We start from the raw sequence: 15,000 nt of genomic DNA, 5'->3' as shown, positions 1-15,000 counted from the left end.
ACATCCGACTCCTTGACCCACGTCGCCTCTTTCAGGGGTCTGCCCTTCCACTTAACTAGAAATTCAGGCCACCTGTTGACAAACCTTGATTTAAGGATTGCCTCAGCTTCGAAGGGCAAGTTGGCATGTGAAGCAGGAAGAGGAACTTGCCGTCCGAATTTTGTATCACCGTGAAAGCGCCTCAACAGGGAGACATGAAATGCATCGTGAATGCACACTCCTCTAGGTAACTGGAGCTTATACGTAACATCATTGAGTTGCTCCACCACCTTATATGGCCCGTAATATCTATGATTGAACTTCGGTGTGAGGTTTTTGGGTAGAGCCATGTTTTGTGAGCTCACCAGCACTAGATCGCCCGGGAAGAACTCCAGTTGACGCCGTTTCGTATTGAAACGTCTTGCCATGATGACCTTGCTTCCCTTTAAGCTCTCCTGGGCCGCCTTCAGCCTATCCCTCCACCTGTTTAAGAACTCTTCCGCGTCCGGGTCTTCCACGCGTGGAACTTGCTCCGTTGCCAGCGCCAAGGGTGTGATGACTTCCTTGCCAGTTGCGAGCTCAAACGGGGTGAAACCTGTCGCGCTATGGAGAGAGGAGTTGTAGTGATACTCCAGCACATCCAGGTACAGGGCCCAATCCTTTTGATCAGCGCGAACATAGGCGCGGATATAATCTTCGATACCCTGATTCACCCGCTCCGTCTGCCCATCGGTCTGCGGGTGATATGAGGAGGAGAACCTAAGCTGAGTGTCTAACAATTTGAACAGCTCCTTCCACATATTGCTCATGAACCGAACATCCCGGTCAGAGACTATGGCCAAAGGCAACCCGTGGTATTTGAAGACCCGACTGAAGAAGAGTTGTGCCACCGTCGCCGCTGTGAGTGGAATAGTGGTGGGCACAAAATGTGCTTGTTTTGAAAAATAATCCACTACAACGAAGATAGCATTGTGCCCATGGGACTTTGGCAACTCCAGAATGAAGTCCATACTGATCACATCCCACGGGCGCGACGGTACTGGCATGGGTTGTAGCAGACCAGCCGGTCTCAGTCGTTGTGCCTTCACTAGCTGGCAGGTCGGGCAAGTTCTAACATATTCTATAACCTCCTCCCGCATCTTAGGCCAGAACAGATGTCTTTGTATTCTTTCTAGAGTCCTAGTCTGTCCTGTGTGCCCTGCCAGCTTACAATCATGCGCCTCTTTAAGAATAGTCTTTTTGAGCTCCAGGTCATCTGGGATATAGAGTTTCTCGCGCATGTATAGCAATCCCTCCTTCAATTCATACATCCCCCATGCTGTTCTTCCCTCAAGCAGATCTTCAATCAGCTTCTGCATCTCGTTGTCAGTTTGAGTAGACTGCTTTACAGCAGCCAAAAAATCACTTCGTGTTGAGAATGTCATGACTTGCAGCTCGGCCTTGCGGCTCAATGCGTCCGCCATTTTGTTAGCCGAGCCCGGTTTGTGCAGGATCTCCACATCAAAGTCAGCCAAAAAATCCTGCCACCTGGCTTGTTTGGGTGACAGCTTTGGCTGCGTCTGAAAATACTTTAAAGAGATATTGTCAGTATGCACTCTGGTGTGTTTATCCTGAACATAGTGTCGCCACTTCCGTAAACAATGAATCACTGCCAGCATTTCTTTTTCATGAGTAGACCATCTTCGTTCAGTAGGGGAAAACTTTCTGGACTCATAGTATATCGGATGACCATCCTGAATCAGCACTCCTCCTAAGGCATAATCTGAAGCATCCGTATGAATTTCAAATGGTTTGGTAAAATCTGGCATCTTAAGCGCTGGCGCTGAGCTCATAGCCCTCTTGAGTGTTTCAAAAGCCTCTTGCTCTCTTTCTCCCCATGAGAACTTTGTGTTGCTCCCCGTCAGTGCCGCCAATGGCCACGTGATTCCACTATACCCTTTTATAAACTTACGGCAGAAAACTGTAAAGCCCAAGAACTCTCTGACTTGCCGCGGTGTAGTCGGCGGCTGCCAGTTCTGTACTGCCTCCACCTTTTTTGGATCCACGGCTACTTTTCCCTCCTTTACGATGAAGCCTAGAAACTCCACCTCTTTCACCGCAAATTCACATTTCTCTGGTTTGGCAAACAGCTTATGTTCCCGGAGTCTCTCCAGTACCTTTCTCACATGCTCCTTATGCTCTTCAAAGGTCTTGCTGAAAATCAAGAGATCATCAATGTATACTACGAGAAATACATCCAAAAAATCACCAAACGAGTTATCTACCAATGTGCAAAATGTTGGCGGTGCATTGGTCATGCCGAATCCCAACACAAGCCACTCAAAACTGCCATAGCGAGTACGGAAAGCTGTTTTCTCAATGTCTCCATCTGCTATTCGTATCTGATGATACCCTGAGCGTAAATCAATTTTTGTGAAGTATTTGGCTCCAGCCAGTCTATCCAACAAATCATCTACTAAGGGCATAGGATACCTATTACGGATTGTGATTTTGTTAAGTGCCCGGTAATCCACACATAATCTCATTGTTCCATCCTTTTTCCTGACAAACAACACTGGTGCCCCATAAGGTGAACGGCTCCTTCTAATAAAACCTGCTTCTAATAATTCATTAAGTTGCCTCTTCAACTCTGCCAGTTCTTCATTTGTCATTCGGTAGGGTGGGCGCGCCGGCGGAGTAGCCCCCGGCACCAATTCTATCCTGTGATCAACTGAACGCTTCGGGGGTAACCCCGGTGGTAACTTCTTTGGCATGACGTCCTTGAACTCTTCTAACACTTCCCTCACCCTGCTATCTCCTATCATCGGTCCTTTTTCTTCCTCTTCAGTTAGATCCATCGCTCGCATAATGCATAAGTGTACTGAGCTTCCCCTCTTCAACTCCTTCTCTACTTGTTTGGCACTACACCATTGTGGCTGCTTACCTTTTTCTTTATTTATCTCCACTGGTTTGGTCTTATCATTCTGCTTGCTCCCACTACTCTCCCCCTTCGTTGCTTTTACCTCCACCTGAGCCATCTTCCCTTTTTCTTCACTTGCCACCTCTCCTCGCTTTGGGCTCACCTGCGGTTTCGGCCTATAATAGTTTATCATCACTGTAGATCCATTCATATCTAGCACAATCTGGTTTGTTCCCTTTCCAAACATAGCCAAAACATATTTATCATACCATGTCAACCCCAAAATTGCCTCAAACTCATCCATTGGTACGATCACAAAATCCATCTTTGCCTTCCAATCTCCTAGCTGAACAAACACTCCATAAGCAATGCGTACATTTGACTCTTTACCTTGTCCAAAACTCACTGTGCAAGTCTCCAATTTTGACCACTTCTCTACCCCGACTTTCTTTGCCAGCTGCGGCGTCATAAAATTGTGAGTAGCTCCCGTGTCTATCATCAATCTCTGCTTGTGCGCGTTTATTATTCCATCCACATACAAGTGTTGAACTGCTGGTAATTTTGCTGCCAATAAACTCGCTCGCACTTGAAGTACTCCCACTTTGAGGCGCTCTGCCTCTCCTCCTGACCCCTTTGATTCATCCTCTTCCACTTCTGTGATTCTGACTCCCTGATTTGCTTCACCCCTATAGTCCTGGTCCGATGCACTAGCTGCCGCCACTCGTGTTCTGCTCGTCCCTTGTGTTTGCGGACACTCTCTAGCAAAATGAGATCCTCCACAGGTAAAACATCCTCGCGGTCCTGTATTCCAATTTGAAAAGCCTCTACCTTGATTATACCCACTCCTTTCGCTATTCCACTGTGGTGCCGTGCCCCCCAGTCTTGGGTACTGCATATTTGGGGGCCTGTACACTGATGGTGATGAAGCTACACTCTCCGCACCCCGATTCGTCTCTCCACCTCGATTCACTTCTCCACCTCGCCCCACTGGCGGTGTTCTCCATGTAGGTTGCGTTTGGTTTGTCGTATTGAACGATGCTCCTCTTCCTCCTCCCAGAGACCTCCTAAATTCCATATCTGCCAACCTCTCTGTCATCTCAAAAGCTTCTTTGATGTCTTCAGGTTCTTGCTTCTCTATCTCTCTACGGGCCCAATCTTGCAACCCATACAAAAATCCATGTAATTTAGTCACCGCGTCCATATCTTGTAGTTGAAGCATGAATGCTCTGTATTTTGCTATGTATTCTCTCATCTTCCCCGTTTGTTGTTTTAGAGCTCGCCACTCATCTCTCACTTTAAATTTCTCATTCTTGGGGATAAAATAATTTCTAAGCTCCGTGCGCATCTCTTCCCAACCCATCACTCGTGTTTTTCCTTGTTCTATTCTGTCTTTCTCTTTTGCCAACCACCAATCATAAGCTTGATCACCCAGATGCTGAGATGCTACTTCCCCCCGTTTCTTTGTGGGCACTTTCAGAATATTCATGTATTGTTGCATGAGGTTCAGCCATCTCTCAAGAACTAAAGAGTCCCTTTCTCCTTTATACTTCTCCGGAGGCGATGGTTTGTACCTGCCATACTCTGCATCAGAATCTTCGGTTTCATATTTTGGCTCTTTTTTCTTCCCTTTTCCCCTTCTTTGTTGATCCCGATTCATATTCATCAATAATTGGGTCATCTGCACAAAAGCAGCTTGAAAATCCATGTTGCTTACTCCTACACCCGCCATGCTTCCCTCATCATCTTCATATTCCGTAGGTTCATCCAAATTCGGTGGTTCCCTTTCCTCATCCTCTTCGAACGGTCTTGACGCACCTTCTGCTTCTTTTCCTCTTTCTTTATCTCGGTCCCGGACCCTCGGCATTTTGCCGCCCTCACGCGTGATGAAATTTGCTTCTCGTGAGGTATGCTCTGATACCAAGTGTTATGATAGATCAAGCTCTCAACTCAAAATCGGGCCAAAAGACAAGCCTTTCCAACTCCCCCGAACGTGCAAGGAGCCTTTTCGAAGGTAAAACGGACGTTTTTGGTGCTTACGCAAGAGCCAAGGGAGGAAACCCCGGGCCCCTCACAATACCCCCTCACCTCTCAACCCAAGAAGAAACTAATCCCCCCCCCTCACTTTTTCACTCAAGTCACTCACCTTCCCACCTATATTTTCCTGGGGGAAGCCCCGAGCCACTTAACCATGCCCAAGCGTGACGAGAATCAGCCCCGCGCCGAGTCGCCACCAAGGAGAGCCAAGCCTCGAGTAAGGTGCCTCCCCTATAGGTGTTTTCGGCTCCAACGGCAAGGCATACCTACAAAGCCCGAAATTTTCCTTGGGGGGGGGGGGGGGAATGGCACCTCGCGACATGGCGTGTTGAGGGGGGGAGGGGGGGCCGAATTTTGGAGGGGGGGGGGGGGGGGCGCCGAATTTTGAAGGTGGGGGGGGGGGGGGGGGGCGAAATTTTGAGGGGGGGTGGGGGGGGGGGGAGGGGGGGGGGGCCGAATTTTTGAGGGGGGGGGGGGGGGAGGGGGGGGGGCGAAATTTTGAGGGGGGGTGGGGGGGGGGGAGGGGGGGGGGGCCGAATTTTTGAGGCGGGGGGGGGGGGGGGGGGGGGGGGCCGAAATTTTGAGGGGGGGTGGGGGGGGGGGGAGGGGGGGGGGGTTGGTGTGTGTAGAGAGGGGCCGAATTTTGAAGGGGGGGGGGGGGGAGGGGGGGGGCGAATTTTTGAGGGGGGGTGGGGGGGGGGGGAAGGGGTGGTGTGGTGTGGTGTGTGTTGAGAGGGGGGGGGAGGGGGGGGGGGCGAATTTTGGAGGGGGGGTAGGGGTGGTGTGGTGTGGTGTGTGTTGGGGGGGGGGGGAGGGGGGCAGAATTTTTGAGGGGGCGTCATGGTGGGTGGGTGGGTGTGTTAAGGGGAGGGGAGCACCCCCCCCCCCCCTCAAAAATCCCCCCCCCCCAACACACACCACACCACACCACCCCTCCCCCCCCCCTCCAAATTTTGCCCCCCCCCCAAAAAAATTGCCCCCCCCCCTCAACACACACCACACCACACCACCCCTCCCCCCCCCTCCAAAATTCGCCCCCCCCCCCCCCCTCAAAAATCCCCCCCCCCTCAACACACACCACACCACACCACACCAACCCTCCCCTTCCCCCCTCCAAATTTCGCCTTCCCCTCAACACACACCACCCCACCCCTCCCCCCCCCCAAAAATTCGCCCCCCCCGTCCAAATTTCGCCCCTTCCCCCCCCAAAAATTCGCCCCCCCCCTCAACACACACCAAACCACACCACCTCTCCCCCCCCCTCAAAAATCCCCCCCCCCCTCAACACACACCACACCACCCCTCCCCTTCCCCCCCTCCAAATTTCGCCCCCCCTCAACACACACCACCCCACCCCTCCCCCCCCCGCCCCCAAAAAATTCGCCCCCCCCCCAACACACACCACCCCACCCCCCCCCCCAACACACACCACACAACCCCTCCCCCCCCCTCAAAAATTCCCCGCCCCCCCCTCAACACACACCACACCACCCCTCCCCCCCCCCCTCAAAAATCCCCCCCCCCCCCCTCAACACACACCACACCACACCACCCCTCCCCCCCCCCTCCAAATTTTGCCCCCCCCCCCCCCCAAAAAAAAATTGGGCCCCCCTCTCAACACACACCACACCACACCACCCCTCCCCCCCCCTCCAAAATTCGCCCCCCCCCCCCCCCCTTCAACACACACCACCCCACCCCCCCCCTCAACACACACCACACCACCCCTCCCCCCCCCCCCTCAACACACACCACACCACCCCTCCCCTTCCCCCCCTCGAAATTTCGCCCCCCCCTCAACACACACCACCCCACCCCTCCCCCCCCCCGCCCCAAAAATTCGCCCCCCCTCCAAATTTTGCCCCTTCCCCCCCCCAAAAATTCGCCTCCCCCCTCAACACACACCACACCACACCACCGCTCCCCCCCCTCCAAAATTCGCCCCCCCCCCCCCAAAAATTTCCCACCCCTCCCCCCTCAACACACACCACCCCACCCCCCCCCCCCCAACACACACCACACCACCCCTCCCCCCCCCCCTCAACACACACCACCCCACCCCTCCCCCCCCCCCCCCCGCCCCCAAAAAATTCCCCCCCCCCCCCCCCAACACACACCACTCCACCCCCCCCCCCAAAAAAATTCGGCCACCCCCCTCAACACACACCACACCACACCACACCACCCCTCCCCCCCCCAAAAATTCGCCCCCCCCCCTCAATACACACCTCCCCACCCTTCCCCCCCCCCCCCCCTCAACACACACCACACCACACCACACCACCCCTCCCCTTCCTTCCCTCCAAATTTCGCCCCCCCCTCAACACACCCCACCCCACCCCTCCCCCCCCCCCTCCAAATTTCGCCCCTTCTCCCCCCCAAAAATTCGCCCCCCCCCTCAACACACACCACACCACACCACCCCTCCCCCCCCCCCACCCCCCTCAACACACACCACCCCACCCCCAACACACACCACACCACCCTCTCCCCCCCTCAAAAATTCCCCCCCCCCCTCAACACACAAAACACCACCCCTCCCCCCCCCTCCTCCAAATTTTGCCCCCCCCCCCAAAAAATTGGCCCCCCCCTCAACACACACCACACCACACCACCCCTCCCCCCCTCCAAAATTCGCCCCTCACCCCCCTCAACACACACCACCCCACACCTCCCCTCCCCCCCCCAAAAATTTCCCCCCCCCCCCAACACACACCACCACATCCCCCCCCCCTCAACACACACCACACCACCCCTCCCCCCCCTCAAAAATCCCCCCCCCCCTCAACACACAAAACACCACCCCTCCCCCCCCCCCCCAAAAATTTCCCCCCCCCCCAACACACACCACCATCCCCCCCCCCCTCAACACACACCACACCACCCCTCCCCCCCCCTCAAAAATCCCCCCCCCCCTCAACACACAAAACACCACCCCTCCCCCCCCTCCCCTAAAAATCCCCCCCCAACACACACCACACGACACCACCCCTCCCCCCCCCCCTCCAAATTTTGCCCCCCCCCCTCCCCTCCCCCCCCCCCCTCCAAATTTTGCCCCCCCCCCCCAAAAATTCGCACCCCCCCCCCCTCAATACACACCTCCCCACCCCCCCCCTCAACAAACACCACACCACCCCTCCCCCCCACTCAAAAATCCCCCCCCCCTCAACACACACCACACCACCCCCCCCCCCCCCCCCCAAAAATTCCCCCCCCCCCCCCCTCAACGCACACCACCCCACCCCCCCCCCTCAAAAATTCCCCGCCCCCCCCTCAACACACACCACACCACCCCACCCCCCCCCTCAAAAATCCCCTCCCCCCTCAACACACACCACACCACACCACCCCTCCCCCCCCCCCCTCAACACACACCACACCACACCACCCCTCCCCCCCCCCTCCCAAATTTTGCCCCCCCCCCCCCCCCCCTCAACACACACCACACCACCCCTCCCCCCCCCCCCCTCAAAAATCCCCCCCCCCCCAACACACACCACACCACCCCTCCCCTTCCCCCCCTCGAAATTTCGCCCCCCCCTCAACACACACCACCCCACCCCTCCCCCCCCGCCCCCAAAAAATTCGCCCCCCCCCAACACACACCACCCCACCCCCCCCCCCCCCCCAACACACACCACACAACCCCTCCCCCCCCCTCAAAAATTCCCCGCCCCCCCCTCAACACACACCACACCACCCCTCCCCCCCCCCCTCAAAAATCCCCCCCCCCCCTCAACACACACCACACCACACCACCCCTCCCCCCCCCCTCCAAATTTTGCCCCCCCCCCCCCCCCAAAAAAAAATTGGGCCCCCCTCTCAACACACACCACACCACACCACCCCTCCCCCCCCTCCAAAATTCGCCCCCCCCCCCCCCCCTTCAACACACACCACCCCACCCCCCCCCCCTCAACACACACCACACCACCCCTCCCCCCCCCCCTCAACACACACCACACCACCCCTCCCCTTCCCCCCCTCGAAATTTCGCCCCCCCCTCAACACACACCACCCCACCCCTCCCCCCCCCGCCCCAAAAATTCGCCCCCCCTCCAAATTTTGCCCCTTCCCCCCCCCAAAAATTCGCCTCCCCCCTCAACACACACCACACCACACCACCGCTCCCCCCCTCCAAAATTCGCCCCCCCCCCCCAAAAATTTCCCACCCCTCCCCCCTCAACACACACCACCCCACCCCCCCCCCCAACACACACCACACCACCCCTCCCCCCCCCCCTCAACACACACCACCCCACCCCTCCCCCCCCCCCCCCCCGCCCCCAAAAAATTCGCCCCCCCCCCCCCCCAACACACACCACTCCACCCCCCCCCCCCCAAAAAAATTCGGCCACCCCCCTCAACACACACCACACCACACCACACCACCCCTCCCCCCCCCCAAAATTCGCCCCCCCCCCCCTCAATACACACCTCTCCACCCTTCCCCCCCCCCCCTCAACACACACCACACCACACCACACCACCCCTCCCCTTCCCCCCCTCCAAATTTCGCCCCCCCTCAACACACACCACCCCACCCCTCCCCCCCCCCCTTCCAAATTTCGCCCCTTCTCCCCCCCAAAAATTCGCCCCCCCCCTCAACACACACCACACCACACCACCCATCCCCCCCCCCCACCCCCCTCAACACACACCACCCCACCCCCCCCCCCAACACACACCACACCACCCCTCCCCCCCCCTCAAAAATTCCCCCCCCCCCCCTCAACACACAAAACACCACCCCTCCCCCCCCCCCTCCAAATTTTGCCCCCCCCCCCCAAAAAATTGGCCCCCCCCTCAACACACACCACACCACACCACCCCTCCCCCCCTCCAAAATTCGCCCCTCACCCCCCTCAACACACACCACCCCACACCTCCCCTCCCCCCCCCAAAAATTCCCCCCCCCCCCCCCCAAAAATCCCCCCCCCCCCCCCCCCCCAACACACACCACCACATCCCCCCCCCCTCAACACACACCACACCACCCCTCCCCCCCCCTCAAAAATCCCCCCCCCCCCCTCAACACACAAAACACCACCCCTCCCCCCCCCCTCAAAAATCCCCCCCCCCCAACACACACCACACCACACCACCCCTCCCCCCCCCCCTCCAAATTTTGCCCCCCCCCCTCCCCTCCCCCCCCCCCCCCTCCAAATTTGGCCCCCCCCCCCCCCAAAAATTCGCACCCCTCCCCCTCAATACACACCTCCCCACCCCCCCCTCAACAAACACCACACCACCCCTCCCCCCCTCAAAAATCCCCCCCCCCCCTCAACACACACCACACCACACCACCCCTCCCCCCCCCCCCCCAAAAATTCCCCCCCCCCCCTCAACACACACCACCCCACCCCCCCCCCCCCCTCAAAAATCCCCTCCCCCCTCAACACACACCACACCACACCACCCCTCCCCCCCCCCCTCAACACACACCACACCACACCACCCCTCCCCCCCCGCCCTCCAAATTTTGCCCCCCCCCCCCCCCTCAACACACACCACACCACCCCTCCCCCCCCCCTCAAAAATCCCCCCCCCCCCCAAACCACACCACACCACCCCTCCCCTTCCCCCCCTCGAAATTTCGCCCCCCCCTCAACACACACCACCCCACCCCTCCCCCCCCCCCCCAAAAATTCACCCCCCCTCCAAATTTTGCCCCTTCCCCCCCCCCAAAATTTGCCCCCCCCCCTCAACACACACCACACCACACCACCGCTCCCCCCCCTCCAAAATTCGCCCCCCCCCCCCCCAAAATTTCCCACCCCTTCCCCCTCAACACACACCACCCCACCCCCCCCCCCCCCCAACACACACCACACCACCCCTCCCCCCCCCTCAACACACACCACACCACCCCTCCCCTTCCCCCCCACCAAATTCCGCCCCCCCCTCAACACACACCACCCCACCCCTCCCCCCCCCCCCCCCCCCCGCCCCCAAAAAATTCGCCCCCCCCCCCCCCCCCAACACACACCACCCCACCCCCCCCCCCCAAAAAAATTCGGCCACCCCCCTCAACACACACCACACCACACCACACCACACCACCCCTCCCCTTCCCCCCTCCAAATTTCGCCTTCCCCTCAACACACACCACCCCACCCCTCCCCCCCCCCAAAAAATTCGCCCCCCCGTCCAAATTTCGCCCCTTCCCCCCCCCAAAAATTCGCCCCCCCCCCTTCAACACACACCACGCCACACCACCCCTCCCCACCCCCGCCCCCCCTCAACACACACCACCCCACACCACCCCTCCCCCCCCCCCCCCCCTCAACACACACCACCACCCCTCTCCCCCCCTCAAGAATCCCCCCCCCCCCCCCTCAACACACACCACTCCACCCCTCCCCTTCCCCCCCTTCAAATTTCGCCCCCCCCCTCAACACACACCACCCCACCCCTCCCCCGCCTCCGCCCCCAAAAAATTCGCCCCCCCCCCCCCAACACACACCACCCCACCCCCCCTCAACACACAAAACACCACCCCCTCCCCCCCCCCCTCCACGTCGCGTCATGGAGGGCGTCATGGAGGGTGGGTGGGTGTGTTAAGGGGAGGGGAGCACGTCGCGTCGTGTCAGGCCATGGGGCGGGGGGGGGGGGGGGGCATTGCGTTGGGTGGGTGTGTGTGTTAAGGGGAGGGTGGCACATCGCATCGTGTCGTGTCATGGGGGCGGGGAAGGGGGGGATCCCATGGGGGGGGATGCGCGTCGCATCGTGTCATGTCATCGGGGGGGGGGGGGGGTGCGTCGCATCATGTCGTGTCGTGGGTGGGGGGGCTGGGGTGGGGATGTCATGGGGGGGGGGGGGCGCGGCACGTCGCGACATGGTGTGGTGTGTGTTGAGGGGGGAAGGGGGGGGCGCGTCGTGTCGTGTCGTGTCATGGCGGGGCGCGTCGCGTCGCATCGTGTCATGGGGGCTGGGGGGGATGTCATGGGGGGGCCGAATTTTTGAGGGGGGAGGGGGGGGGGTGGTGTGTGTTGAGGGGGGAGGCGGATTTTTGAGGGGGGGACGTCATGGGGGGGGCGCATCGCGTCGTGTCGTGTCATGGGGGATGGGGGGATGTCATGGGGGGGAGGGGGGTTGTCATGTTATGTTGGGGAGGGGGCGCGTCGCGTCATGTCGGGGCATGGTGGGGGGGAGGGGGCATCGCGACACCCCGCGTCACCCCCCACGACACGGCACACCCCCCCACCCCACCCCACCGCACCCCCCTACGACGCGGCGCCTCCCCCCCACCCCACCTCGAAAAAACCCGCTCCATCCACAGCACCCCACCACTCCTCCAAAAACCAGGCTCGACCCACCGTGCCCCGCCTCACTCCCCCACGACACGGCGCACCCTCCACCCCACCGCACCCCCCCACGATGCCCCCCGCACCCCACCTCCAGAAACCCCGCTCCCTCCACACCACCCCACCACGCCTCCGAAAACCACGCTCGACCCACCCCACCTCGCGTGAGCCCCCCCACGACACGGCACACCCCCCACACCCCACCGCACCCCCCCACGACACGGCGCACCCCCCCACCCCCCCTCACCCCACGTCGAAAAACCCCGCTCGACCCACCCAACCCCGCGTCACTCCCCCATGACACGGCACACCCCCCCACCCCACCGCACCCCCCACGACGCCCCCCCCCCCCGCACCCCACCTCGAAAAACCCCGCTCCCTCCACGCCACACCACAACTTCCGAAAACCCCGCTCGACCCACCCCACCCCGCGTCACCCCCCCACGACATGGCGCACCCCCCACCCCACCGCACCCCCCATCGACGCCGCCCCGCACCCCACATCGAAAAACCCCGCTCCCTCCATACCACCCCACCACGCCTCCGAAAACCCCGCTCGACCCACCCCACCTCGCGTCAGTCCCCCACGACACGGCACACCCCCCACACCCCACCTCCGAAAACCCCGCTCGACCCACCCCACCTCGCGTCAGCCCCCCACGACACGGCACACCCCCCACACCCCACCGCACCCCCCCACGACGCGGCGCATATCCCCCCCCCCCCGCACCCCACCTCGAAAAACCCCACTCGACCCACCCAACCCCGCGTCACTCCCCCAGGACACGGCGCACCCCCCCACGACGCGGCGCATATCCCCCCCTCCCCCCGCACCCCACCTCGAAAAACCCCGCTCGACCCACCCCACCCCGCGTCACCCCCCCACGACCCGCGCACCCCCCCACCCCACCGCACCCCCCCACGACGCCCCCCCCGCACCCCACCTCGAAAAACCCCGCTCCCTCCACGCCACACCACCACGCCTCCGAAAACCCCGCTCGACCCACCCCACCCCGCGTCTCCCCCCCACGACACGGCGCACCCCCCCACCCCACCGCACCCCCCCACGACGCCCCCCCGCACCCCACCTCGAAAAACCGCGCTCCCTCCACAGCACCCCACCTCTCCTCCAAAAACCCCGCTCGACCACCCCCACCCCGCGTCACCCCCCACGACGCCCCCCCGCACCCCACCTCGAAAAACCCCGCTCCCTCCACAGCACCCCACCTCTCCTCCAAAAACCCCGCTTGACCACCCCAACCCCGCGTCACTCCCCCATGACACGGCGCACCCCCCCACCCCACCGCACCCCCCCACGACGCCCCCCCGCACCCCACCTCGAAAAACCGCGCTCCCTCCACAGCACCCCACCTCTCCTCCAAAAACCCCGCTTGACCACCCCAACCCCGCGCCACTCCCCCATGACACGGCGCACCCCCCCACCCCACCGCACCCCCCCACGACGCCCCCCCGCACCCCACCTCGAAAAACCGCGCTCCCTCCACAGCACCCCACCTCTCCTCCCAAAACCCCGCTCGACCACCCCCACCCCGCGTCACCCCCCACGACGCCCCCCCGCACCCCACCTCGAAAAACCCCGCTCCCTCCACAGCACCCCACCTCTCCTCCAAAAACCCCGCTTGACCACCCCAACCCCGCGTCACTCCCCCATGACACGGCGCACCCCCCCACCCCACCGCACCCCCCACGACGCCCCCCCGCACCCCACCTCGAAAAACCGCGCTCCCTCCACAGCACCCCACCTCTCCTCCCAAAACCCCGCTCGACCACCCCCACCCCGCGTCACCCCCCACGACGCCCCCCCGCACCCCACCTCGAAAAACCCCGCTCCCTCCACAGCACCCCACCTCTCCTCCAAAAACCCCGCTTGACCACCCCAACCCCGCGTCACTCCCCCATGACACGGCGCACCCCCCCACGACGCCCCCCCCCGCACCCCACCTCGAAAAACCCCGCTCCCTCCACACCACCCCGCCACGCCTCCAAAAAACCGCGCTCGACCCACCCCACCCCGCGTCACGGCGCACCCCCCACCCCACCGCACCCCCCCACGACGCCCCCCCCCACCCCACCTCGAAAAACCGCGCTCCATCCACAGCACCCCACCTCTCCTCCAAAAACCCCGCTCGACCCACCCCACCCCGCGTCACCCCCCCACGACACGGCGCACCCCCCCACCCCACCGCACCCCCCCACGACGCCCCCCCCGCACCCCACCTCGAAAAACCCCGCTGCCTCCACGCCACACCACCACGCCTCCGAAACCCCGCTCGACCCGCGTCACCCCCCCACGACACGGCGCACCCCCCCACGACGCCCCCCCGCACCCCACCTCGAAAAACCCCGCTCCCTCCACAGCACCCTGCCACGCCTCCGAAAACCCCGCTCGACCCACCCCACCCCGCGTCACCCGCCACGACACGGCGCACCCCCCCACAACGCCCCCCCCCCCCCCGCACCCACCTCGAAAAACCCCGCTCGACCCACCCCACCCCGCGTCACCCCCCCCACGACACGGCGCACCCCCGCACCCCACCTCGAAAAACCCCGCTCCCTCCACAGCACCCCGCCACGCCTCCGAAAACCCCGCTCGACCCACCCCACCCCGCGTCACCCCCCACGACACGGCGCACCCCCCCACCCCACCGCACCCCCCACGACGCCCCCCCCGCACCCCACCTCGAAAAACCCCGCTCCCTCCAGGCCTCCGAAAACCCCGCTCGACCCACCCCACCCCGCGTCACCCCCCCACGACGCCCC

The sequence above is a fragment of the Lygodium microphyllum genome, chromosome 16 (genome assembly GCF_053477565.2).
Source record: "Lygodium microphyllum isolate KBCC chromosome 16, Lygodium_microphyllum_v1.1.10, whole genome shotgun sequence".
Taxonomy (NCBI): Eukaryota; Viridiplantae; Streptophyta; class Polypodiopsida; order Schizaeales; family Lygodiaceae; genus Lygodium; species Lygodium microphyllum.
Note: the sequence above shows the minus strand (reverse complement) of the source record.